Genomic DNA, 25,779 nt, shown 5'->3' with positions numbered 1-25,779 from the left:
TTTCTGTATGGCTTGGAGCAATACACACAGAAGTATGATTTGTTGTACAACCTACCACCATCTTCTTTCTTCTTTAGAGTCATGACAGTCACATTGGAACCACCAGATGAAGATTCTGTATTGGCGACCCAGGAACTAGCAGACGTCACACGTCTTCTCTTCTGTGGTTGGACATCTACTCCATGGGAACTAGCAGGAGATGGCCTTTTAGATGTATATTCTTGAGGGTTAGCTGTGTTCAGGGAAGTTGAAGGTGTCACACTTTTCTGTGATTTTACATAAACTTTTAGGAAGTTGACCATACGTGCTCGCAGTGTCTTTCTCCTCTTACTCTTGTGTTCCATGATATCTTCTGACGAACTGTCAAGTTCTTTTGAGCTGTCACTTGTTTCTTCTCCAGGTTGAGGAACATATTCATCCTCAGTGTTGTCAGAACACGATGGAGAATATTCTATTTCTTCAACCATTTCTCTGTTAGACTGAGAGAGATAAAAAGAAAGAAAGAAAGAAAGAGAGATTATAAATCACAAACCCACTTTCGAGTTTTGTGATTGTTAGTTACAGTCTTCCCTCGCTATAACGCGGTTCACTTTTTGCGGTCTCGCTGTATCGCGGATTTTTTTTAAGTGCAATTTTGCATATTTTTTTGCAGTAATATACCCATTTTATAAAATTTATGAAGGTTTGAACATTATCAATTTTTGAACAAGAGAGAAATGTGAGAACATGTAAATGCCTCAATGAGAAAAGTGTCGAAATTGTGTGGTAGGGGATTTTAGAGCCTTAAAACATTTATAAGAATTGTAAAACATAAAGCTAACTACTTTGCGGATTTCATTTATTGCGGGTATTTTTTGGAACCTAACCCCAGGGGAAAACGAGGGAACACTGTACATAAACAAGGTATTTATAAAAAAAAAATAAAAAAATAAAAAATAAATAAAAAAAAGCTTACATTCTACGATCTAGAGATGCGCCGGGAAAGCAAAAGAAAAAAAAAACAAGCACGTCATTCCCATTCGGCAGTAAACTCTTGGCGCGTTCAATGACCACTAACACAGTTGGATATTTCAAAACATACATAGAAAAAAGTCATTCACTGTATCAAACAGAAATAAAATACTACGTGAGCACATTGCAGGGGGTGCTTGGAATCGTTTTATAATTAATCCCCCAGATCAAAAATCTGTCATAGACGCAACAAAATCAGAACAGAAGCATTGCGACCTAAATTTCTCATTAAGCTCAGATTTCTTTTTTTTCTCTCCAAAGCATACACATAAACATACAGTGGCTCACGTTTAGCAGCCTGAAGTTTCAGATAAATATATACATTTTCATACAAAATCTTAGTGTACATGCTGTACAATTTTCTAATTAGTATTTTCTGAATTCAAGTACAAAAATAAACTAGAGCTGCGAGCAGCTATAAAGGGCCCTCGCAGCCCGGGCCACGTTGGGGTCCTTGCACGTTGGGGTACTTGCACGTTGGGGTACTGGCACATTGGGGTACTGGCATATTGGAAGCAAAATTTCTTTGAAAATGGCATAATAAACGTTTACATGTAGAATATTTTTTTGCCAGTGTGTGTGTCAAGCTCAACGGGTTTTGGTGATTGTTAAGACCTGCAAAAATCAGCGTCCTTTTTTATTTTTAGGCAATGAGTTGCCCTGATTGGTATTTTTTTGTAAAAGTGTATATACACATCATCGCTCGTTGTACTCATTGCACAATGTTACTTTTATTGTCCAAAGGGGCAATCAAAAATGAATAAAACAAAATGGAAACGTACATACGTTTGGATCGGTGTGAAGCCAGTGAACAATTTGAGTGGTGGAAACTAAAAGAATATTCATAAATGACTTAGTTATCACACTTAGAATGAGTGTACATTTTTTGTACAAAATACCGTATGTGTTTTTTTTTTTTTATATAAGCCTCAAGGGCTAGGTGGCGCTGTATTTATAACTGAATGTTGTCATAGAGATACCTTCAGGCCTTGATTATAAGCATACATGTCAAGTGTGGGATTTTTTTTGGAGCATGTACCGTGGAGTTATTAAGCATATCCTTCATTCACGATATTGCTTTTAATGTCCACAGAGGCTATCAAAAATAAATAAAAATATATATATGTTTGGATAAGTCTGATGCCAGTGAACATTTTGAGTGGTGGAAACTAAAAGAATATTCATAAATGACTGAGTTATCACACTTAGAATGAGTTTACATTTTTTGTACAAAATACCGTATGTGGGGTATTTTTTTTTTTATGCCTCAAGGGGTAGGTGGCGCTGCATATATAACTGAATGTTGTCATAGAGATAATTTTCAGGCCTTGATTATAAGCATACATGTCACGTTTGGGATTTTTTGGAGCATGTACCGGGGAGTTATCAAGCATATCCTTTTTCATTGCGAAACACAAATCTTGATGCCACGCCCTCATCATATAGTATTTCGAAAAGTCAAGATTTTCCCCCCTGTCGTTGGCTCAGGTCTTGACATTGTCCAGGTCAAGTCTTAACTCAGTCGGATGAAACGTGGAGAAGAAGTGGGCAAAAGTATGCCCCCTGTAAATGTGCAAAAATCATCAAAAATGGGACATTCAAAAATTCGTAGCTCACTTCCTGTTCATTTTAGCATATGGGTCCAAGAGACTTTTATGTAGGTCTTGGGCTCCCTCATACACCTAAAATTTTTCGTAGATCTTGCTTAAACGTACAACCGGGGCTGCTTCGTTAAAATTTTCTAGGGGGCGCTATTGAGTCATTTTTGTAAAAATAGCACAATCAACATTAAAATATTGCTCATTTTACCAGGCCAGATGTGTGTGCCAAGTTTCATGAGTTTCTGTGCATGTTTAGACCCTCAAAACCGGCGTTGTTTTCTTGGCGAACAGCGCTTAGCCACGCCCACAGCAATTCACGAAAACTCACAAACTTCGTGTTGTGACATCATGAAGGCCGAAACCCTCATCTGAGCAAATCTGAGGTAGGTCCAGTTAACGTGTTTGGACAAAAACGTAGAAGAAAATTTGTAAGAAAAAAAAAATGCCACTAGGTGGCGCTATCAGTAAGATGAAATATAAGTTCGTAGATGTCTTTAGGGCTGGACTCTCATCAAATGTGTGAAATTTTGAGAAGATAGGATCATCTCGGTCAAGTTAATGCAGCTTTTATTGTCACGAAAAATCTTCAGACTTTGCGTCACCGTAGCGGCCACGCCCTTTGGCGAAAAGTTACAATATTCGGTGTGGGGCATGATCAACATCTTAAGGCTTTTCTGACCAATTTTCAACTGGATCCCTTCAACGAGCTCAGCACAGTAGCTAAAAACGTAAAGTATGACATTTATTGTTACCACTAGGTGGCGCTATATGTATAACTGAATTTTATCATATAGATGTTTTCAGGTCGTGACTATTACGTTTTCTGAGAAGTTTGAGATTTTTCTGAGCTTGAACATGGGAGTTATTAAGCATTTGCTCTTTCTGGACAAATGAAATTTTCAAGGCAATATTTGATGCCCCGCCCCCGTCATATAGTATTTCGAAAAGTCAAGGTTTTTTGCCCAGTTGTTGTCTCAGGTCTTGAGATGATAAATGCCAATTTTGAAGTCAACTGGATGAAAAATGTTTGCAAAGGGGGAAAAAGCATGACCACAGTGAATGTGCCAAAATAGGCCAAAATTGGACATTAAAAAATTCATAGCTCATTTCCTGTACATTTTAGCTACATGGTCCCAATAGACTTTTTTGTGCGTCTCGGGGTGCTACACGTGCCTGCCAATTTTCGTTGCTCTAGCTCAAACGTGCCGGGCTTGGTTATTATTTTTCTACGCTAGGGGGCGCTATAGAGTCGCGTTGTTATGACGCCTTCATAATATCAAATTTTTCGCCGGGCCCGAAGAGTGCGCAAAGTTCGGTGAGTTTTCGTGAATGTTTAGGTACCCAAAATCGCGATCGTTTGCGGAGAATAAAGAAGAAGAATAATAATAACTAGAGCTGCGAGCAGCTATAAAGGGCCCTCGCAGCCCGGGCCACGTTGGAGTCCTTGCACGTTGGGGTACTTGCACATTAGGGTACTGGCACGTTGGGGTACTGGCATATTGGAAGCAAAATTTCTTTGAAAATGGCATAATAAACGTTTACATGTAGAATATTTTTTTTGCCAGTGTGTGTCAAGCTCAACGGGTTTTGGTGATTGTTAAGACCTGCAAAAATCAGCGTCCTTTTTTATTTTTAGGCAATGAGTTGCCCTGATTGGTATTTTTTGTAAAAGTGTATATATACATCATCGCTCGTTGTACTCATTGCACAATGTTACTTTTATTGTCCAAAGGGGCAATCAAAAATGAATAAAACAAAATGGAAACGTACATACGTTTGGATCGGTGTGAAGCCAGTGAACAATTTGAGTGGTGGAAACTAAAAGAATATTCAGAAATGACTTAGTCATCACACTTAGAATGAGTTTAAATTTTTTTGTACAAAATACCGTATGTGTTTTTTTTTTTTTATATAAGCCTCAAGGGCTAGGTGGCGCTGTATTTATAACTGAATGTTGTCATCGAGATACCTTCAGGCCTTGATTATAAGCATACATGTCAAGTGTGGGATTTTTTTTGGAGCATGTACCGTGGAGTTATTAAGCATATCCTTCATTCACGATATTGCTTTTAATGTCCATAGAGGCTATCAAAAATAAATAAAAATATATATATGTTTGGATAAGTCTGATGCCAGTGAACATTTTGAGTGGTGGAAACTAAAAGAATATTCATAAATGACTTAGTTATCACACTTAGAATGAGTTTACATTTTTTGTACAAAATACCGTATGTGGGGTATTTTTTTTTTTATGCCTCAAGGGCTAGGTGGCGCTGCATATATAACTGAATGTTGTCATAGAGATAGCTTCAGGCCTTGACGATAAACATACATGTCAAGTTTGGGATTTTTTGGAGCATGTACCGGGGAGTTATTAAGCATATCCTTTTTCAGTGCGAAACACAAATTTTGATGCCCCGCCTTCATCATATAGTATTTCGAAAGGTCAAGATTTTTCCCCCTGTCGTTGGCTCAGGTCTTGACATGGTCCAGGTCAAGTCTTAACTCAGTCAGATGAAACGTGTAGGAGAAGTGGGCAAAAGTCTGCCCCCTGTGAATGTGCAAAAATTGTCAAAAATGGGACATTCAAAAATTCGTAGCTCACTTCCTGTTCATTTTAGCATATGGGTCCAAGAGACTTTTTTGTAGGTCTTGGGCTCCCTCATACACCTAAAAATATTCGTCGTTCTTGCTTAAACGTACAACCGGGGCTGCTTCGTTAAAAGCTTCTAGGGGGCGCTATTGAGTCATTTTTGTAAAAATAGCACAATCAACAATAAAATATTGCTCATTTTACCAGGCCAGATGTGTGTGCCAAGTTTCATGAGTTTCTGTGCATGTTTAGACCCTCAAAACTGGCGTTGTTTTCTTGGCGAACAGCGCTTAGCCACACCCACAGCAATTCGCGAAAACTCACAAACTTCGTGTTGTGACATCATGAAGGCCGAAACCCTCATCTGAGCAAATATGAGGTAGGTCCAGTTAACGTGTTTGGAGAAAAACGTAGAAGAAAATTCGTAAGAAAAAAAATTGCCACTAGGTGGCGCTATCAGTTAGATGAAATATAAGTCAGTAGATGTCTTTAGGGCTGGACTCTCATCAAATGTGTGAAATTTTGAGAAGATAGGATCATCTCGGTCAAGTTAATGCAGCTTTTATTTTCACGAAAAATCTTCAGACTTTGCGTCACCGTAGCGGCCACGCCCTTTGGCGAAAAGTTACAATATTCGGTGTGGGGCATGATCAACATCTTAAGGCTTTTCTGACCAATTTTCAAATGGATCCCTTCAACAAGCTCAGCACAGTAGCTAAAAACGTAAAGTATGACATTTATTGTAACCACGAGGTGGCGCTATATGTATAACTGAATTTTATCATATGGATGTTTTCAGGCCGTGACTATTACGTTGCCTGAGAAGTTTGAGATTTTTTGGAGCTTGAACATGGGAGTTATTAAGCATTTGCTCTTTCTGGACAAATGAAATTTTAAAGGCAATATTTGATGCCCCGCCCCCGTCATATAGTATTTCAAAAAGGCAAGATGTTTTGCCCAGTTGTTCTCTCAGGTCTTGAGATGATAAATGCCAAGTTTGAAGTCAATTGGATGAAAAATGTTTGCAAAGGGGGAAAAAGCATGACCACAGTGAATGTGCCAAAATAGGCCAAAATTAGACATAAAAAAATTCATAGCTCACTTCCTGTACATTTTAGCTACATGGTCCCAATAGACTTTTTTGTGCGTCTCGGGGTGCTACACGTGCCTGCCAATTTTTGTTGCTCTAGCTCAAACGTGCCGGGCTTGGTTTTTATTTTTCTACGCTAGGGGGCGCTATCGAGTCGCATTGTTATGACGACTTAATAATATCAAATTTTTCGCCGGGCCTGAGGAGTGTGCAAAGTTCGGTGAGTTTTCGTGAATGTTTAGGTACCCAAAATCGCGATCGTTTGCGGAGAATAAAAAAGAAGAAGAAGAAGAATAATAATAACTAGAGCTGCGAGCAGCTATAAAGGGCCCTCGCAACCCGGGCCACGTTGGGGTATTTGCACGTCGGGGTACTGGCATGTTGGGGTACTGTCAAATAGGAAACCATCTAAATTTTAAACGTTTTTGCCATGCTTTGTGTTTGTAAAGTTTCATGGAAAGGCCAAAAATGATGCACAATTAACAAAATAAAATCAAAATGGATTGGCACATGGCTATATAGAATACTTTTTGAATATATTAGGCATGCCTGCCAATATTCACACATCTAGCTGAATCATATAATCGGAAAGACTTCATAAAAATGTCTAGAGGGCGCTATTGAAGCATTTATTGCAAATTTAATAAGAAATCTCTAAAATATTCATGCTTATGACAAGCCTGATGTGTGTGTAAAGTTTCATGAGTTTTTGCACGTTTAGACCAAAAAAAAGCAGCATTTTACTTGGCAAACAATGCATCGCCATGAAACGGCATGCGACAAAATAAATAACTTTCGATAAATTTGTATCTTAAACATCTTAAGATGAAGCACACCAAGTTTGAAGACAGTCGGATAAATTTTGTAGGAGCAGTTCGTTAAAATATGACCCCTAAAAAAGGCACCAAAAAATAGCTACAAATCCCAACGTAAATCAAAATGGCGGACTTCCTGTTTGGTTTAGCAGATGGTTCCAAGAGACTTTTTTGTACATCGTGGGCTCTTATTTATGCCTCTAAATTATCATAGCGCTAGGTGAAACGTACAACCGGGAATGCTTCGTTAAGGAGGAGTTTTTTACCTCAAAATGTGATGACCGGCCCCTACGGGACTTCCTGTTGGGTTTAGCACATGGCACCAAGAGACTTTTTTGTACATTGTGGGCTGTTAAATTTGTCTCCAAATTTTCGTAGCTCTAGCTGCTTCGTACAACTGTGAATGCTTCATTAAGAGGGAAGTTTTTCCTTTGCAAACTGTGCATGCCACGGCAACAGCGTGCGACAAAATAAAAAGCTTTCAATAACTTTTCATCTTCAACATTTTAAGATGAATCACACCAAGTTTGGAGATGATCGGATAAACTCTGTAGGAGGAGTTCGTTAAAATAAGACCCCTATGAAATGGCCCAAAAAATGGCAACACGTTCCAAAGTAAATCAAAACGGCGGACTTCCTGTTCGGTTTAGCATATGGTTCAAAAAGAGTTTTTTGTACCTTGAGGGCTGTTACATATGTCTTCAAATGTTGGTAACTCTAGGTGAAATGTACAGCCGGGAATGCTTCATTAAATAAGAATTTTGAAACACAAAATTTGATGCCTCGCCTCTGGCGGACTTCCTGTTAGGTTTAGCATATGGCACCAACAGGCTTTTTTGTAGATCATAGTCTGTTACATATGTGTACCAATTTTCGTGGCTCTCAATTAAACGTACCATGGCAATGCTTTGTTAAGTAAGAATTTTGAAACTGTAAATTTGATGCCCCGCCACCGTCATATAGTATGTCAAAAACTTTAGATTTTTTACCATGATGTTGTCCCAGGTGTTGAGATGGTACAGCCCAAGTTTGAAGTTAATCGGGTTAACCGTGTAGGAGAAGCGGGCAAAAGTATGACCCCTGTAAATGTGCAAAAATGGGCCAAAATTGGACATTCAAATACTCATACCTCACTTCCTGTCTATTTTAGGGTACACATATCAAAGAGGTTTTTGTTCATCTGGATGTGCTACAGGTGCCACACAATTTTCGTAGCCATAGGACAATCGTAGCGGGACAGGGATCCGTTAAACCTATGTAGGTGGCGCTACAGAGCCATTTTTCTGTTATCATGTATGGCGACTTTAAAATATCAAATTTTTCGCCAGGCCTGATGTGCGTGTAAAGTTTGGTGAGTTTTCGTTCATGTTTAGTGCCTCAAAAATGTGGTTGTTTGCGGAAAAGAATAATAACAAAGAAAAAGAAGAAGAAGAATAATAACTAGAGCTGCGAGCAGCTATAAAGGGCCCTCGCAACCCGTGCCACGTTGGGGTATTTGCACGTCGGGGTACTGGCACGTTAGGGTACTGTTTCATAAGAAACCGTCTAAATTGTAAATGTTTTGCCATGCTTTTTGTGTTTGTTCACATTGCTATGGAATGCTTTGTCGAGGTATTCGGCTGATAGGTATGCCTCCCAATATTCACACATCTAGCTGAATCATATAAAAAAAAAAATTCTTTGCAAACAATGCATCGCTACAGCAAAGGCGTGCCACGTTGGGGTACTTGCACGTCGGGGTACTGGCACGTTGGGGTACTGTCAAATAGGACAAGGACCATCTAAAATGTTTTTGACAAGCCTTGTGTGTGCAAAGTTTAATCAAAACGCAAAATATGGTGTGCAATTCCCAAAATAAATTCAAAATGGCGGACTTCCTTTTAGGTTTAGCATACGGCTACAGAATACTTTTTGTAGGTCTTAAGCTAATAGGTATGCCTCCCAGTTTTCACAAATCTAGGTCAAGTCATCTTTAGTTGTGTATCGCTTGAATCATACAATTGGAAATGCTCCATAAAAATGCATAGAGGGCGCTATTGAGCACAACGTTGGGTTACTTGCACGTCAGGGTACTGGCACGTTGGGGTACTGTTACATGGAACAAGGACCATTTAAAATGTTAGTTTTTTCCATGCCTTGTCTGTGCAAAGTTTAATGAAGAAGGCCAAAAATTATGTATAATTCCCAAAATAAAATCAAAATAGCGGACTTCCTCTTTGGTTTGGCAAATGGCTACATAATACTTTTTTGTAGGTCTAGCATAATCATACAATCGGAAATGCTTCATAAAAATGTCTAGAGGGCGCTATTTATTGCAAATTGCACAATACATCTCTGAAAATTCATGTTCATGACAAGTCTGATGTGTTTGCAAAGTTTCATGAGTTTTCATGTGTATAAAAAAAAAAAAAAGCAGCACTTGACAACTGTTACATGGAACAAGGACCATTTAAAATGTTAGTTTTTTCCATGCCTTGTCTGTGCAAAGTTGAATGAAAAAGGCCAAAAATGATGTATAATTCCCAAAATAAAATCAAAATAGCGGACTTCCTCTTTGGTTTGGCAAATGGCTACATAATACTTTTTTGTAGGTCTAGCATAATCATACAATCGGAAATGCTTCATAAAAAGGTCTAGAGGGCGCTATTTATTGCAAATTGCACAATAAATCTCTGAAAATTCATGTTCATGACAAGTCTGATGTGTTTGCAAAGTTCCATGAGTTTTCATGTGTATAAAAAAAAAAAAGCAGCACTTGACAAACAATGCATTGCTATGGCAACAGCGTGTTACAAAATAAAAAACTTTCGATTACTTTGCATCTTAAACATCTTAAGATGAAACACACCAAGTTTGAAGACAGTCGGATAAATTTTGTAGGAGGGGTTCGTTAAAATATGACCCCTGAAAGTTTTTCCTTGCCCGGTTGGAGGGTTAGATCAGGGGATGTCGCAACTTGTTTGTGGTTAAGTGCTACAGAAGTAAATGTGTCTTAACAACCTCATGATTGAATGTGTTTTCAATTCTCTAGGATGTGATTGGATTGTATCAATTAAATGTTCTTATAACTGATTCAGTGAGTAGTAAAAATAGTGTGTCAAGTATAATGACATGAAATATAAGGAATACAAAAAACAAAACAAGAACCCTCTAAATTACACATTTTGTTCCAGGCTTTATGTGCGTGCATAGTTTGAGTATACACCTAGGTTTAGGCCAGGAGTGTTCAAACCTTTTGCAAAGAGGGGTATGGTAAGGTGAAAATGTGTGGGGCCTAATCAACCATTTAGTTTAGCCTGACATAATTTTTTTACATGCATATGTAAATATATATATGTGGACAAATGTGTACATATGTCTACAAATTTTTGTAGCTCGAGCTGCTTCGTCCAACTGGGAACGCTGCATTAAGAAGGATTTTTTTTCCCTTTGCCAACAGTGCATGCCACGACAACAGCGTGCGACGAAAAAAAAAGCTTTCAATAACTTTTCATCGTCAACATCTTAAGATGAATCACACCAAGTTTGAAGATGATCGGATAAACTCTGTAGGAGGAGTTCGTTAAAATAAGACCCCTATGAAATGGCCAAAAAAATGGCAACATGTTCCAAAGTAAATCAAAATGGCAGACTTCCTGTTAGGTTTAGCATATGGTTCAAAAAGAGTTTTTTGTACCTCGAGGGCTGTTACATATGTCTTCAAATTTTGGTCACTCTAGGTGAAACGTACAGCCGGAAATGCTTCATTAAGTAAAAATTTTGAAATGCAAAATTTGATGCCCTGCCTCTGGCGGACTTCCTGTTAGGTTTAGCATATGGCACCAACAGGCTTTTTTGTAGATCATAGTCTGTTACATATGTGTACCAATTTTCGTAGCTCTAGATTAAACGTATAACCGGCAATACTTCAGATGAAACATGCCAAAGAATGAAGACAATCTGATAAGTTTTGTAGAAAATATGAGGCCTATAAAAGGCCCCCAAAAAATGGCTACAAATAGCAAAGTAAATCAAAATGCCGGACTTCCTGTTTGGCTTAGCATATGGTTCTAAAAGACTTTTTTGTACATCGTGGGCTCTTATGTATGCCTCCGAATTATCATAGCGCTAGGTGAAAGGTACAACCGGGAATGCTTCGTTAAAGAGGAGTTTTTTAGCTCAAAAAGTGATGCCCGGCCCTTGCGGGACTTCCTGTTGGGTTTAGCACAAAGCAGCAAGAGACTTTTTTGTACATCGTGGGCTGTTACATATATCTACAAATTTTCGTAGCTCTAGCTGCTTCGTACAACTGAGAATTCTTCATTAAGAAGAATTTTTTTCCTTTGCAAACAAGTGCATGCCACGACAACAGCGTGCAGCGAAATAAAAAGCTTTCAATAACTTTTCATCTTCAACATCTTAAGATGAATCACACCAAGTTTGAAGATGATCGGATAAACTCTGTAAGAGGAGTTCGTTAAAATAGGACCCCTATGAAATGGCCAAAAAAATGGGAACACGTTCCAAAGTAAATCAAAATGGTGGACTTTCTGTTAGGTTTAGCATATGGTTCAAAAAGAGTTTTTTGTACCTTGAGGGCTGTTACATATGTCTTTAAATTTTGGTAACTCTAGGTGAAACGTACAGCCGGGAATGCTTCATTAAGTAAGAATTTTGAAACTCAAAATTTGATGCCCCGCCTCTGGCGGACTTCCTGTTGGGTTTAGCATATGGCACCAACAGACTTTTTTGTAGGTCATAGTCTGTTACATATGTGTACCAATTTTCGTAGCTCTAGGTTAAACATACAACCGGCAATACTACGTTTAGTAAGAGTTTTGAAACTCTAAATTTGATGCCCCACCGCCGTCATATAGTATGTCGAAAACTTTAGATTTTTTACCATGGTGTTGTCCCAGGTCTTGAGATGGTACATCCCAAGTTTGAAGTCAATTGGATTAACCGTGTAGGAGAAGCAGGCAAAAGTATGACCCCTGTAAATGTGCAAAAATTGGCCAAAATTGGACATTTAAATACTCATATCTCACTTCCTGTCTATTTTAGGGTACACACATCAAAGAGGTTTTTGTTCATCTGGATGTGCTACAGGTGCCACACAATTTTCATAGCCGTCGGACAATCGTAGCGGGCCAGGGATCTGTTTAACCTATGTAGGTGGCGCTATGGAGCCATTTTTCTGTTATCACCTATGGCGACTTTAAAATATCAAATTTTTCGCCAGGCCTGACGTGTGTGTAAAGTTTGGTGAGTTTTCGTTCACGTTTAGTGTCTCAAAAATGTGATTGTTTGCGGAAAAGAATAATAACAAAAAATAAAAAGAAGAACTAGAGCTGCGAGCAGCTATAAAGGGCCCTCGCAACCCGGGCCACGTTGGGGTACTTGCACGTCGGGGTACTGGCACGTTGGGGTACTGTCAAATAGGACAAGGACCATCTAAAATGTTTTTGACAAGCCTTGTGTGTGCAAAGTTTAATCAAAACGCAAAATATGGTGCGCAATTCCCAAAATAAATTCAAAATGGCGGACTTCCTTTTAGGTTTAGCATACGGCTACAGAATACTTTTTGTAGGGCTTAAGCTAATAGGTATGCCTCCCAGTTTTCACAAATCTAGGTCAAGTCATCTTTAGTTGTGTATCGCTTGAATCATACAATTGGAAATGCTCCATAAAAATGCATAGAGGGCGCTATTGAGCACAACGTTGGGTTACTTGCACGTCGGGGTACTGGCACGTTGGGGTACTGTTACATGGAACAAGGACCATTTAAAATGTTAGTTTTTTCCATGCCTTGTCTGTGCAAAGTTTCATGAAAAAGGCCAAAAATGATGTATAATTCCCAAAATAAAATCAAAATAGCGGTCTTCCTCTTTGGTTTGGCAAATGGCTACATAATACTTTTTTGTAGGTCTAGCAAAATCATACAATCGGAAATGCTTCGTAAAAATGTCTAGATGGCGCTATTTATTGCAAATTGCACAATAAATCTCTGAAAATTCATGTTCATGACAAGTCTGATGTGTTTGCAAAGTTTCATGAGTTTTCATGTGTATAAAAAAAAAAAAAAGCAGCACTTGACAAACAATGCATTGCTATGGCAACAGCGTGTTACAAAATAAAAAACTTTTGATTACTTTGCATCTTAAACATCTTAAGATGAAACACACCAAGTTTGAAGACAGTCGGATAAATTTTGTAGGAGGGGTTCGTTAAAATATGACCCCTGAAAAAGGCCACAAAAAATGGCAACAAATCCCATCATAAATCAAAATGGCAGACTTCCTGTTTGGTTTAGCACATGGTTCCAAGAGACTTTTTTTTGTACATCATGGGCTCTTATGTATGCCTGCAAATTATCATAGCGCTAGGTGAAACGTACAACCGGGAATGCTTCGTTAAAGAGGAGTTTTTTAGCTCAAAATGTGATGCCCGGCCCCTGGGGGACTTCCTGTTGGGTTTAGCACATGGCACCAAGAGACTTTTTTGTACATCCTGGGCTGTTACATATGTCTACAATTTTTCGTCGCTCTAGCTGCTTCGTACAACTGGGAATGCTTCATTAAGAAGGATTTTTTTCCTTTGCAAAAAGTGCATGCCACGACAACAGCGTGTGATGAAATAAAAAACTTTCAATAACTTTTCATTTTCAACATCTTAAGATGAATCACACCAAGTTTGAAGATGATCGGATAAACTCTGTAGGAGGAGTTTGTTAAAATATGACCCCTATGAAATGGCCAAAAAAAATGGCAACACATTCCAAAGTAAATCAAAATGGCGGACGCCCTGTTAGGTTTAGCATATGGTTCAAAAAGAGTTTTTTGTACCTCGAGGGCTGTTATATACCTCTACAAATGTTGGTAACTCTAGGTGAAACGTACAGCCGGGTATGCTTTGTTAAAGAGGAGTTTTTTAGCTCAAAATGTGATGCCCGGCCCCTGGGGGACTTCCTGTTGGGTTTAGCACAGGGCACCAAGAGACTTTTTTGTACATCTTGGGCTGTTACATATGTCTACAAATTTTCGTAGCTCTAGCTGCTTCGTACAAATGGGAATGCTTCTTTAAGGATATTTTTTTTCCTTTAAAAACAGTGCATGCCATGACAACAGCGTGCGACGAAATACAAAGCTTTCAATAACTTTTCATCTTCAACATCTTAAGATGAATCACACCAAGTTTGAAGATGATCGGATAAACACTGTAGGAGGAGTTCGTTAAAATAAGACCCCAATGAAATGGCCAAAAAAATGGCAACACGTTCCAAAATAAATCAAAATGGTGGACTTCCTGTTAGGTTTAGCATATGGTTCAAAAAGAGTTTTTTGTAGGTCATAGCCTGTTACATATGTGTACCAATTTTCGTAGCTCTAGATTAAACGTACAACCGGCAATGCTTCGTGAAGTAAGAATTTTTAAACTCTAAATTTGATGCGCCGCCGCCGTCATATAGTATATCAAAAACTTTTCATTTTTCACAATGATGTTGTCCCAGGTGTTGAGATGGTACATCCCAAGTTTGAAGTCAATCGGGTTAACCGTGTAGGAGAAGCGGGCAAAAGTATGACCCCTGTAAATGTGCAAAAATTGGCAAAAATTGGACATTTAAATACTCATACCTCACTTTCTGTCTATTTTAGGGTACACACTTCAAAGAGGTTTTTGTTCATTGGGATGTGCTACAGGTGCCACACAATTTTCATAGCCGTCGGACAATCGTAGCGGGACAGGGATCCGTTTAACCTATGTAGGGGGCGCTAAGGAGCCATTTTTCTGTTATCATGTATGGCGACTTTAAAATATCAAATTTTTCGCCAGGCCTGATGTGCGTGTAAAGTTTGGTGAGTTTTCGGTCACGTTTAGTGTCTCAAAAATGCGATTGTTTGCGGAGAAGAATAATAAGAACTAGAGCTGCGAGCAGCTATAAAGGGCCCTCGCAACCCGGGCCACGTTGGGGTACTTGCACGTCGGGATACTGGCACGTTGGGGTACTGTCAAATAGGACAAGGACCATCTAAAATGTTTTTGACAAGCCTTGTGTGTGCAAAGTTTAATCAAAACGCAAAATATGGTGCGCAATTCCCAAAATAAATTCAAAATGGCGGACTTCCTTTTAGGTTTAGCATACGGCTACAGAATACTTTTTGTAGGTCTTAAGCTAATAGGTATGCCTCCCAGTTTTCACAAATCTAGGTCAAGTCATCTTTAGTTGTGTATCGCTTGAATCATACAATTGGAAATGCTCCATAAAAATGCATAGAGGGCGCTATTGAGCACAACGTTGGGTTACTTGCACGTCAGGGTACTGGCACGTTGGGGTACTGTTACATGGAACAAGGACCATTTAAAATGTTAGTTTTTTCCATGCCTTGTCTGTGCAAAGTTTAATGAAAAAGGCCAAAAATGATGTATAATTCCCAAAATAAAATCAAAATAGCGGACTTCCTCTTTGGTTTGGCAAATGGCTACATAATACTTTTTTGTAGGTCTAGCATAATCATACAATCGGAAATGCTTCATAAAAATGTCTAGAGGGCGCTATTTATTGCAAATTGCACAATAAATCTCTGAAAATTCATGTTCATGACAAGTCTGATGTGTTTGCAAAGTTTCATGAGTTTTCATGTGTATAAAAAAAAAAAAGCAGCACTTGACAAACAATGCATTGCTATGGCAACAGCGTGTGACAAAATAAAAAACTTTCGATTACTTTGCATCTTAAACATCTTAAGATGAAACATACCAAGTTTGAAGACAGTCGGATAAATTTTGTAGGAGGGGTTCGTTAAAATATGACCCCTGAAAAAGGCCACAAAAAATGGCAACAAATCCCATCATAAATCAAAATGGCAGACTACCTGTTTGGTTTAGCACATGGTTCCAAGAGACTTTTTTGTACATCATGGGCTCTTATGTATGCCTGCAAATTATCATAGCGCTAGGTGAAACGTACAACCGGGAATGCTTCGTTAAAGAGGAGTTTTTTAGCTCAAATTGTGATGCCCGGCCCCTGGGGGACTTCCTGTTGGGTTTAGCACATGGCACCAAGAGACTTTTTTGTACATCCTGGGCTGTTACATATGTCTACAATTTTTCGTCGCTCTAGCTGCTTCGTACAACTGGGAATGCTTCATGAAGAAGGATTTTTTTCCTTTGCAAAAAGTGCATGCCACAACAACAGCGTGTGACGAAATAAAAAACTTTCAATAACTTTTCATTTTCAACATCTTAAGATGAATCACACCAAGTTTGAAGATGATCGGATAAACTCTGTAGGAGGAGTTTGTTAAAATATGACCCCTATGAAATGGCCCAAAAAAATGGCAACACATTCCAAAGTAAATCAAAATGGCGGACGCCCTGTTAGGTTTAGCATATGGTTCAAAAAGAGTTTTTTGTACCTCGAGGGCTGTTATATACCTCTACAAATGTTGGTAACTCTAGGTGAAATGTACAGCCGGGTATGCTTTGTTAAAGAGGAGTTTTTTAGCTCAAAATGTGATGCCCGGCCCCTGGGGGACTTCCTGTTGGGTTTAGCACAGGGCACCAAGAGACTTTTTTGTACATCTTGGGCTGTTACATATGTCTACAAATTTTCGTAGCTCTAGCTGCTTCGTACAAATGGGAATGCTTCTTTAAGGATATATTTTTTCCTTTAAAAACAGTGCATGCCATGACAACAGCGTGCGACGAAATACAAAGCTTTCAATAACTTTTCATCTTCAACATCTTAAGATGAATCACACCAAGTTTGAAGATGATCGGATAAACACTGTAGGAGGAGTTCGTTAAAATAAGACCCCAATGAAATGGCCAAAAAAATGTCAACACGTTCCAAAATAAATCAAAATGGTGGACTTCCTGTTAGGTTTAGCATATGGTTCAAAAAGAGTTTTTTGTAGGTCATAGCCTGTTACATATGTGTACCAATTTTCGTAGCTCTAGATTAAACGTACAACCGGCAATGCTTCGTGAAGTAAGAATTTTTAAACTCTAAATTTGATGCGCCGCCGCCGTCATATAGTATATCAAAAACTTTTCATTTTTCACGATGATGTTGTCCCAGGTGTTGAGATGGTACATCCCAAGTTTGAAGTCAATCGGGTTAGCCGTGTAGGAGAAGCGGGCAAAAGTATGACCCCTGTAAATGTGCAAAAATTGGCAAAAATTGGACATTTAAATACTCATACCTCACTTTCTGTCTATTTTAGGGTACACACTTCAAAGAGGTTTTTGTTCATTGGGATGTGCTACAGGTGCCACACAATTTTCATAGCCGTCGGACAATCGTAGCGGGACAGGGATCCGTTTAACCTATGTAGGGGGCGCTAAGGAGCCATTTTTCTGTTATCATGTATGGCGACTTTAAAATATCAAATTTTTCGCCAGGCCTGATGTGCGTGTAAAGTTTGGTGAGTTTTCGGTCACGTTTAGTGTCTCAAAAATGCGATTGTTTGCGGAGAAGAATAATAAGAATAAGAATAATAATAATAAGAAGAATTCCTACAAAAACAATAGGGCCTCGCAGCGGCACCGCCGCCGCCGCTGCTCGGGCCCTAATAAGAATAATAATAATAAGAAGAATTCCTACAAAAACAATAGGGCCTCGCAGCGGCACCGCCGCCGCCGCTGCTCGGGCCCTAACTAGAGCTGCGAGCAGCTATAAAGGGCCCTCGCAACCCGGACCACGTTGGGGTACTTGCACGTCGGGGTACTGGCACGTTGGGGTACTGTCAAATAGGACAAGGACCATCTAAAATGTTTTTGACAAGCCTTGTATGTGCAAAGTTTAATCAAAACGCAAAATATGGTGTGCAATTCCCAAAATAAATTCAAAATGGCGGACTTCCTTTTAGGTTTAGCATACGGCTACAGAATACTTTTTGTAGGTCTTAAGCTAATAGGTATGCCTCCCAGTTTTCACAAATCTAGGTCAAGTCATCTTTAGTTGTGTATCGCTTGAATCATACAATTGGAAATGCTCCATAAAAATGCATAGGGGGCGCTATTGAGCACAACGTTGGGTTACTTGCACGTCAGGGTACTGGCACGTTGGGGTACTGTTACATGGAACAAGGACCATTTAAAATGTTAGTTTTTTCCATGCCTTGTCTGTGCAAAGTTTAAAGAAAGAGGCCAAAAATGATGTATAATTCCCAAAATAAAATCAAAATAGCGGACTTCCTCTTTGGTTTGGCAAATGGCTACATAATACTTTTTTGTAGGTATTAGGCTGATAGGGGTCTGTCCTAATTTTCACAAATCTAGCAGAATCATACAATCGGAAATACTTCATAAAAATGTCTAGAGGGCGCTATTTATTGCAAATTGCACAATAAATCTCTAAAAATTCATGTTCATGACAAGTCTGATGTGTTTGCAAAGTTTCATAAGTTTTCACACATGTATAGATAAAAAAACAAAGCAGCACTTCACTTGGCAAACTGCATCGCTATAGCAGCAGTGTGCGACAAAATAAAAAACTTTTGATAACTTTGCATCTTAAACATCTTAAGATGAAACACACCAAGTTTGAAGACGGTCGGATGAACTTTGTACGAGGAGTTCGTTAAAATATGACAACTGAAAAAGGCCACAAAAAATGGCAACAAATCCCATCGTAAATCAAAATGGCAGACTTCCTGTTTGGTTTATCACATGGTTCCAAGAGACTTTTTTGTACATCGTGGGCTCTTATGTATGCCTGCAAATTATCATCGCGCTAGGTGAAACGTACAACCGGGAATGCTTCGTTAAAGAGGAGTTTTCTAGCTCAAAATGTGATGCCCGGCCCCTGGGGGACTTCCTGTTGGGTTTAGCACATGGCACCAAGAGACTTTTTTGTACACTGTGGGCTGTTACATATGTCTACAATTTTTTGTAGCTCTAGCTACTTCGTACAACTGGGAATGCTTCAGTAAGAGGGATTTTTTTCCTTTGCAAAAAGTGCATGCCACGACAACAGCGTGCAACGAAATAAAGAGCTTTCAATAACTTTTCATCCTCAACATCTTAAGATGAGTCACACCAAGTTTGAAGATGATCGGATAAACTCTGTAGGAGGAGTTCGTTAAAATATGACCCCTATGAAATGGCCCAAAAAATGGCAACACATTCCAAAGTAAATAAAAATGGCGGACATCCTGTTAGGTTTAGCATATGGTTCAAAAAGAGTTTTTTGTACCTCGAGGGCTGTTATATACCTCTACAAATTTTGGTAACTCTAGGTGAAACGTACAGCCGGGTATGCTTTGTTAAAGAGGAGTTTTTTAGCTTAAAATGTGATGCCCGGCCCCTGGGGGACTTCCTGTTGGGTTTAGCACAGGGCACCAAGAGACTTTTTTGTACATCTTGGGCTGTTACATATGTCTACAAATTTTCGTAGCTCTAGCTGCTTCGTACAACTGGCAATGCTTCTTTCAGGATATTTTTTTTCCTTTGCAAACAGTGCATGCCATGACAACAGCGTGCGACGAAATACAAAGCTTTCAATAAATTTTCATCTTCAACATCTTAAGATGAATCACACCAAGTTTGAAGATGATCGGATAAACACTGTAGGAGGAGTTCGTTAAAATAAGACCCCAATGAAATGGCCAAAAAAATGGCAACACGTTCCAAAATAAATCAAAATGGCGGACTTCCTGTGAGGTTTAGCATATGGTTCAAAAAGAGTTTTTTGTAGGTCATAGCCTGTTACATATGTGTACAAATTTTCGTAGCTCTAGATTAAACGTACAACCGGCAATGCTTCATGAAGTAAGAATTTTTAAACTCTAAATTTGATGCGTCGCCGACGTCATATAGTATATCAAAAACTTTAGATTTTTTACAATGATGTTGTCCCAGGTGTTGAGATGGTCCATCCCAAGTTTGAAGTTAATCGGGTTAACCGTGTAGGAGAAGCGGGCAAAAGTATGACCCCTGTAAATGTGCAAAACTGGGCCAAAATTGGACAGTCAGATGATCATACCTCACTTTCTGTCTATTTTAGGGTACACACATCAAAGAGGTTTTTGTTCATCTGGATGTGCTACGGGTGCCACACAATTTTCGTCGCCATAGGACAATCGTAGCGGGACAGGGATCCGTTTAACCTATGTAGGTGGCGCTATGGAGCCATTTTTCTGTTATCATGTATGGCGACTTTAAAATATCAAATTTTTCGCCAGGCCTGATGTGCGTGTAAAGTTTGGTGAGTTTTCGTTCACGTTTAGCGTCTCAAAAATGCGATTGTTTGCGGAGAAGAATAATAATAAGAATAATAATAATAAGAAGAATTCCTACAAAAACAATAGGGCCTCGCAGCGGCACCGCCGCCGCCGCTGCTCGGGCCCTAATAAGAATTCCTTCAGGAACAATAGGGACCTCGCAGCGGTCGCTGCTCGGGCCCTAATAATAATTTTTACAAAAACAATAGGGACCTCGCAGCGGTCGCTGCTCGGGCCCTAATAATAATTCGAACGAAAAACAATAGGGACCTCGCAGCGGTCGCTGCTCGGGCCCTAACTAGAGCTGCGAGCAGCTATAAAGGGCCCTCGCAGCCCGGGCCACGTTGGGGTCCTTGCACGTTGGGCTACTGGCATATTGGAAGCAAAATTTCTTTGAAAATGGCATAATAAACGTTTACATGTAGAATATTTTTTTTTGCCAGTGTGTGTCAAGCTCAACGGGTTTTGGTGGTTGTTAAGACCTGCAAAAATCAGCGTCCTTTTTTATTTTTAGGCAATGAGTTGCCCTGATTGGTATTTTTTGTAAAAGTGTATATACACATCATCGCTCGTTGTACTCATTGCACAATGTTACTTTTATTGTCCAAAGGGGCAATCAAAAATGAATAAAACAAAATGGAAACGTACATACGTTTGGATCGGTGTGAAGCCAGTGAACAATTTGAGTGGTGGAAACTAAAAGAATATTCATAAATGACTTAGTTATCACACTTAGAATGATTGTACATTTTTTGTACAAAACACCGTATGTGGGTTTATATATATATATATATATATATATATATATATATAGGCGGCACGGTAGTCGAGTGGTTAGCACGTCCGCTTCCCAGTTCTGAGGTCTCCGGTTCGAGTCCAGGCTCGGACCTTCCTGGGTGGAGTTTGCATGTTCTCCCCGTGCCCGCGTGGGTCTTCTCCGGGTACTCCGGTCTCCTCCCACATTCCAAATACATGCATGGCAGGTTAATTGGGCGCTCCGAATTGTCCCTAGGTGTGCGTGTGAGTGTGGATGGTTGTTCGTCTCTGTGTGCCCTGCGATTGGTTGGCAACCAGTCCGGGGTGTCCCCCGCCTACTGCCCAGAGCCAGCTGAGATAGGCGCCAGCAGCCCCCGCGACCCTTGTGAGGAATAAGCGGTCAAGAAAATGGATGGATGGATGGATATATATATATATATATATATATATATATATATATATATATATATATATATATATATAAATGCCTCAAGGGCTAGGTGGCGCTGTATTTATAACTGAATGTTGTCATAGAGATACCTTCAGGCCTTGATTATAAGCATACATGTCAAGTGTGGGATTTTTTTTGGAGCATGTACCGTGGAGTTATTAAGCATATCCTTCATTCACGATATTGCTTTTAATGTCCATAAAGGCTATCAAAAATAAATAAAAATATATATATGTTTGGATAAGTCTGATGCCAATGAACATTTTGAGTGGTGGAAACTAAAAGAATATTCATAAATGACTTAGTTATCACACTTAGAATGAGTTTACATTTTTTGTACAAAATACCGTATGTGGGGTATTTTTTTTTTATGCCTCAAGGGCTAGGTGGCGCTGCATATATAACTGAATGTTGTCATAGAGATAACTTCAGGCCTTGACGATAAACATACATGTCAAGTTTGGGATTTTTTGGAGCATGTACCGGGGAGTTATCAAGCATATCCTTTTTCATTGCGAAACACAAATTTTGATGCCCCGCCCTCATCATATAGTATTTTGAAAAGTCAAAATTTTTCCCCCTGTCGTTGGCTCAGGTCTTGACATGGTCCAGGCCAAGTCTTAACTCAGTCGGATGAAACGTGTAGGAGAAGTGGGCAAAAGTCTGCCCCCTGTGAATGTGCAAAAATCGTCAAAAATGGGACATTCAAAAATTCGTAGCTCACTTCCTGTTCATTTTAGCATATGGGTACAAGAGACTTTTTTGTAGGTCTTGGGCTCCCTCATACACCTAAAAATATTCGTCGTTCTTGCTTAAACGTACAACTGGGGCTGTTTCGTTAAAGATTTCTAGGGGGCGCTATTGAGTCATTTTTGTAAAAATAGCACAATCGGCGATAAAAAATTGCTCATTTTGCCAGGCCAGCTGTGTGTGCCAAGTTTCGTGTGTTTCTGTGCCAGTTTAGGCCCTCAAAATTGGCGTTGTTTTCTTGGCGAACAGCGCTTAGCCACGCCCACAGCGACTCGCGAAAACTCACAAACTTCGTGTTGTGACATCATGAAGGCCGAAACCCTCATCTGAGCAAATATGAGGTAGGTCCAGTTAACGTGTTTGGAGAAAAACGTAGAAGAAAATTCGTAAGAAAAAAAATTGCCACTAGGTGGCGCTATCAGTTAGATGAAATGTAAGTTAGTAGATGTCTTTAGAGCTGGACTCTCATCAATTGTGTACAATTTTGAGAAGATAGCATAATCTCGGTCAAGTTAATGCAGCTTTTGTTGTCACGAGAAATCTTCAGACTTTGCGGCACCGTAGCGGCCACGCCCTTTGGCGAAAAGTTACAATATTCGGTGTGGGGTATGATCAACATCTTAAGGCTTTTCTGACCAATTTTCAACTGGATCCCTTCAACGAGCTCAGCACAGTAGCTAAAAACGTAAAGTCTGACAATTATTGTTACCACTAGGTGGCGCTACATGGATAACTGAATTTTATCATATAGATGTTTTCAGGCCGTGACTATTAAGTTGCCTGATAAGTTTGAGATTTTTTGGAGCTTGAACATGGGAGTTATTAAGCATTTGCTCTTTCTGGACAAATGAAATTTTAAAGGCAATATTTGATGCCCCGCCCCCGTCATATAGTATTTCGAAAAGGCAAGATTTTTTCCCCAGTTGTTCTCTCAGGTCTTGAGATGATAAATGCCAAGTTTGAAGTCAATTGGATGAAAAATGTTTGCAAAGGGGGAAAAAGCATGACCACAGTGAATGTGCCAAAATAGGCCAAAATTGGACATTAAAAAATTCATAGCTCACTTCCTGTACATTTTAGCTACATGGTCCCAATAGACTTTTTTGTGCGTCTCGGGGTGCTACACGTGCCTGCCAATTTTCGTTGCTCTAGCTCAAACATGCCGGGCTTGGTTTTTATTTTTCTATGCTAGGGGGCGCTATAGAGTCGCGTTGTTATGACGACTTCATAATATCAAATTTTTCGCCGGGCCTGAGGAGTGTGCAAAGTTTGGTGAGTTTTCGTAAATGTTTAGGTACCCAAAATCGTGATCGTTTACGGAGAAAAAGAATAATAATAATAATAATAATAATAATAATAATCCGATCGAAAAACAATAGGGACCTCGCAGCGGTAGCTGCTCGGGCCCTAATAATAATAATAATAATAATAATAATTTTTACAAAAACAATAGGGACCTCGCAGCGGTCGCTGCTCGGGCCCTAACTAGAGCTGCGAGCAGCTATAAAGGGCCCTCGCAGCCCGGGCCACGTTGGGGTCCTTGCACGTTGGGGTACTTGCACGTTGGGGTACTGGCACATTGGGGTACTGGCATATTGGAAGCAAAATTTCTTTGAAAATGGCATAATAAACGTTTACATTTAGAATATTTTTTTGCCAGTGTGTGTATCAAGCTCAACGGGTTTTGGTGATTGTTAAGACCTGCAAAAATCAGCGTCCTTTTTTATTTTTAGGCAATGAGTTGCCCTGATTGGTATTTTTTTGTAAAAGTGTATATACACATCATCGCTCGTTGTACTCATTGCACAATGTTACTTATATTGTCCAAAGGGGCAATCAAAAATGAATAAAACAAAATGGAAACGTACATACGTTTGGATCGTCCCAATAGACTTTTTTGTGCGTCTCGGGGTGCTACACGTGCCTGCCAATTTTCGTTGCTCTAGCTCAAACGTGCCGGGCTTGGTTTTTATTTTTCTATGCTAGGGGGCGCTATAGAGTCGCGTTGTTATAACGACTTCATAATATCAAATTTTTCGCCGGACCTGAGGAGTGTGCAAAGTTCGGTGAGTTTTCGTGAATATTTAGGTACCCAAAATCGCGATTGTTTGCGGAGAATAAAGAAGAATAATAATAATAATAATAATAATAATAATTTTTACAAAAACAATAGGGACCTCGCAGCGGTCGCTGCTCGGGCCCTAATAATAATAATAATAATAATAATAATAATAATAATAATAATAATTTTTACAAAAACAATAGGGACCTCGCAGCGGTCGCTGCTCGGGCCCTAACTAGAGCTGCGAGCAGCTATAAAGGGCCCTCGCAGCCCGGGCCACGTTGGGGTCCTTGCACGTTGGGGTACTGGCACGTTGGGGTACTGGCATATTGGAAGCAAAATTTCTTTGAAAATGGCATAATAAACGTTTACATGTAGAATATTTTTTTGCCAGTGTGTGTGTCAAGCTCAACGGGTTTTGGTGATTGTTAAGACCTGCAAAAATCAGCGTCCTTTTTTATTTTTAGGCAATGAGTTGCCCTGATTGGTATTTTTTTGTAAAAGTGTATATACACATCATCGCTCGTTGTACTCATTGCACAATGTTACTTTTATTGTCCAAAGGGGCAATCAAAAATGAATAAAACAAAATGGAAACGTACATACGTTTGGATCGGTGTGAAGCCAGTGAACAATTTGAGTGGTGGAAACTAAAAGAATATTCATAAATGACTTAGTTATCACACTTAGAATGAGTGTACATTTTTTGTACAAAATACCGTATGTGGGGTATTTTTTTTTCATGCCTCAAGGGCTAGGTGGCGCTGCATATATAACTGAATGTTGTCATAGAGATAACTTCAGGCCTTGACGATAAACATACATGTCAAGTTTGGGATTTTTTGGAGCATGTACCGGGGAGTTATCAAGCATATCCTTTTTCATTGCGAAACACACATTTTGATGCCCCGCCCTCATCATATAGTATTTCGAAAAGTCAAAATTTTTCCCCCTGTCGTTGGCTCAGGTCTTGACATGGTCCAGGCCAAGTCTTAACTCAGTCGGATGAAACGTGTAGGAGAAGTGGGCAAAAGTCTGCCCCCTGTGAATGTGCAAAAATCGTCAAAAATGGGACATTCAAAAATTCGTAGCTCACTACCTGTTCATTTTAGCATATGGGTACAAGAGACTTTTTTGTAGGTCTTGAGCTCCCTCATACACCTAAAAATATTCGTCGTTCTTGCTTAAACGTACAACCGGGGCTGCTTCGTTAAAAACTTCTAGGGGGCGCTATTGAGTCATTTTTTTTAAAATAGGACCATACATGATAAAATATTGCTCATTTTGCCAGGCCAGATGTGTGTGCCAAGTTTCATGAGTTTCTGCGCATGTTTAGACCCTCAAAACTGGCGTTGTTTTCTTGGCGAACAGTGCTTAGCCACGCCCACAGCGATTCGCGAAAACTCACAAACTTCGTGTTGTGACATCATGAAGGCCGAAACCCT

The 25,779-nt window shown here is 39.5% G+C and overlaps 1 long non-coding RNA gene across 1 annotated transcript in view; it reads right to left on the bottom strand.

The window, feature by feature from the left end:
- Positions 1-387: 387 nt before the first annotated feature.
- The window catches only part of LOC144025930 (uncharacterized), a 222,068-nt gene continuing 196,676 nt past the window's right edge, over positions 388-25,779 (bottom strand). Inside the window, exon 3 of the long non-coding RNA XR_013284993.1 lies at positions 388-479. This is a non-coding gene — a long non-coding RNA (uncharacterized LOC144025930). The remainder of the gene's footprint in view (positions 480-25,779) is intronic.

The sequence above is a fragment of the Festucalex cinctus genome, chromosome 9 (assembly GCF_051991245.1).
Source record: "Festucalex cinctus isolate MCC-2025b chromosome 9, RoL_Fcin_1.0, whole genome shotgun sequence".
In the NCBI taxonomy this organism is placed as follows: Eukaryota; Metazoa; Chordata; class Actinopteri; order Syngnathiformes; family Syngnathidae; genus Festucalex; species Festucalex cinctus.
This window is presented reverse-complemented; position numbering and strand designations above follow the sequence as displayed.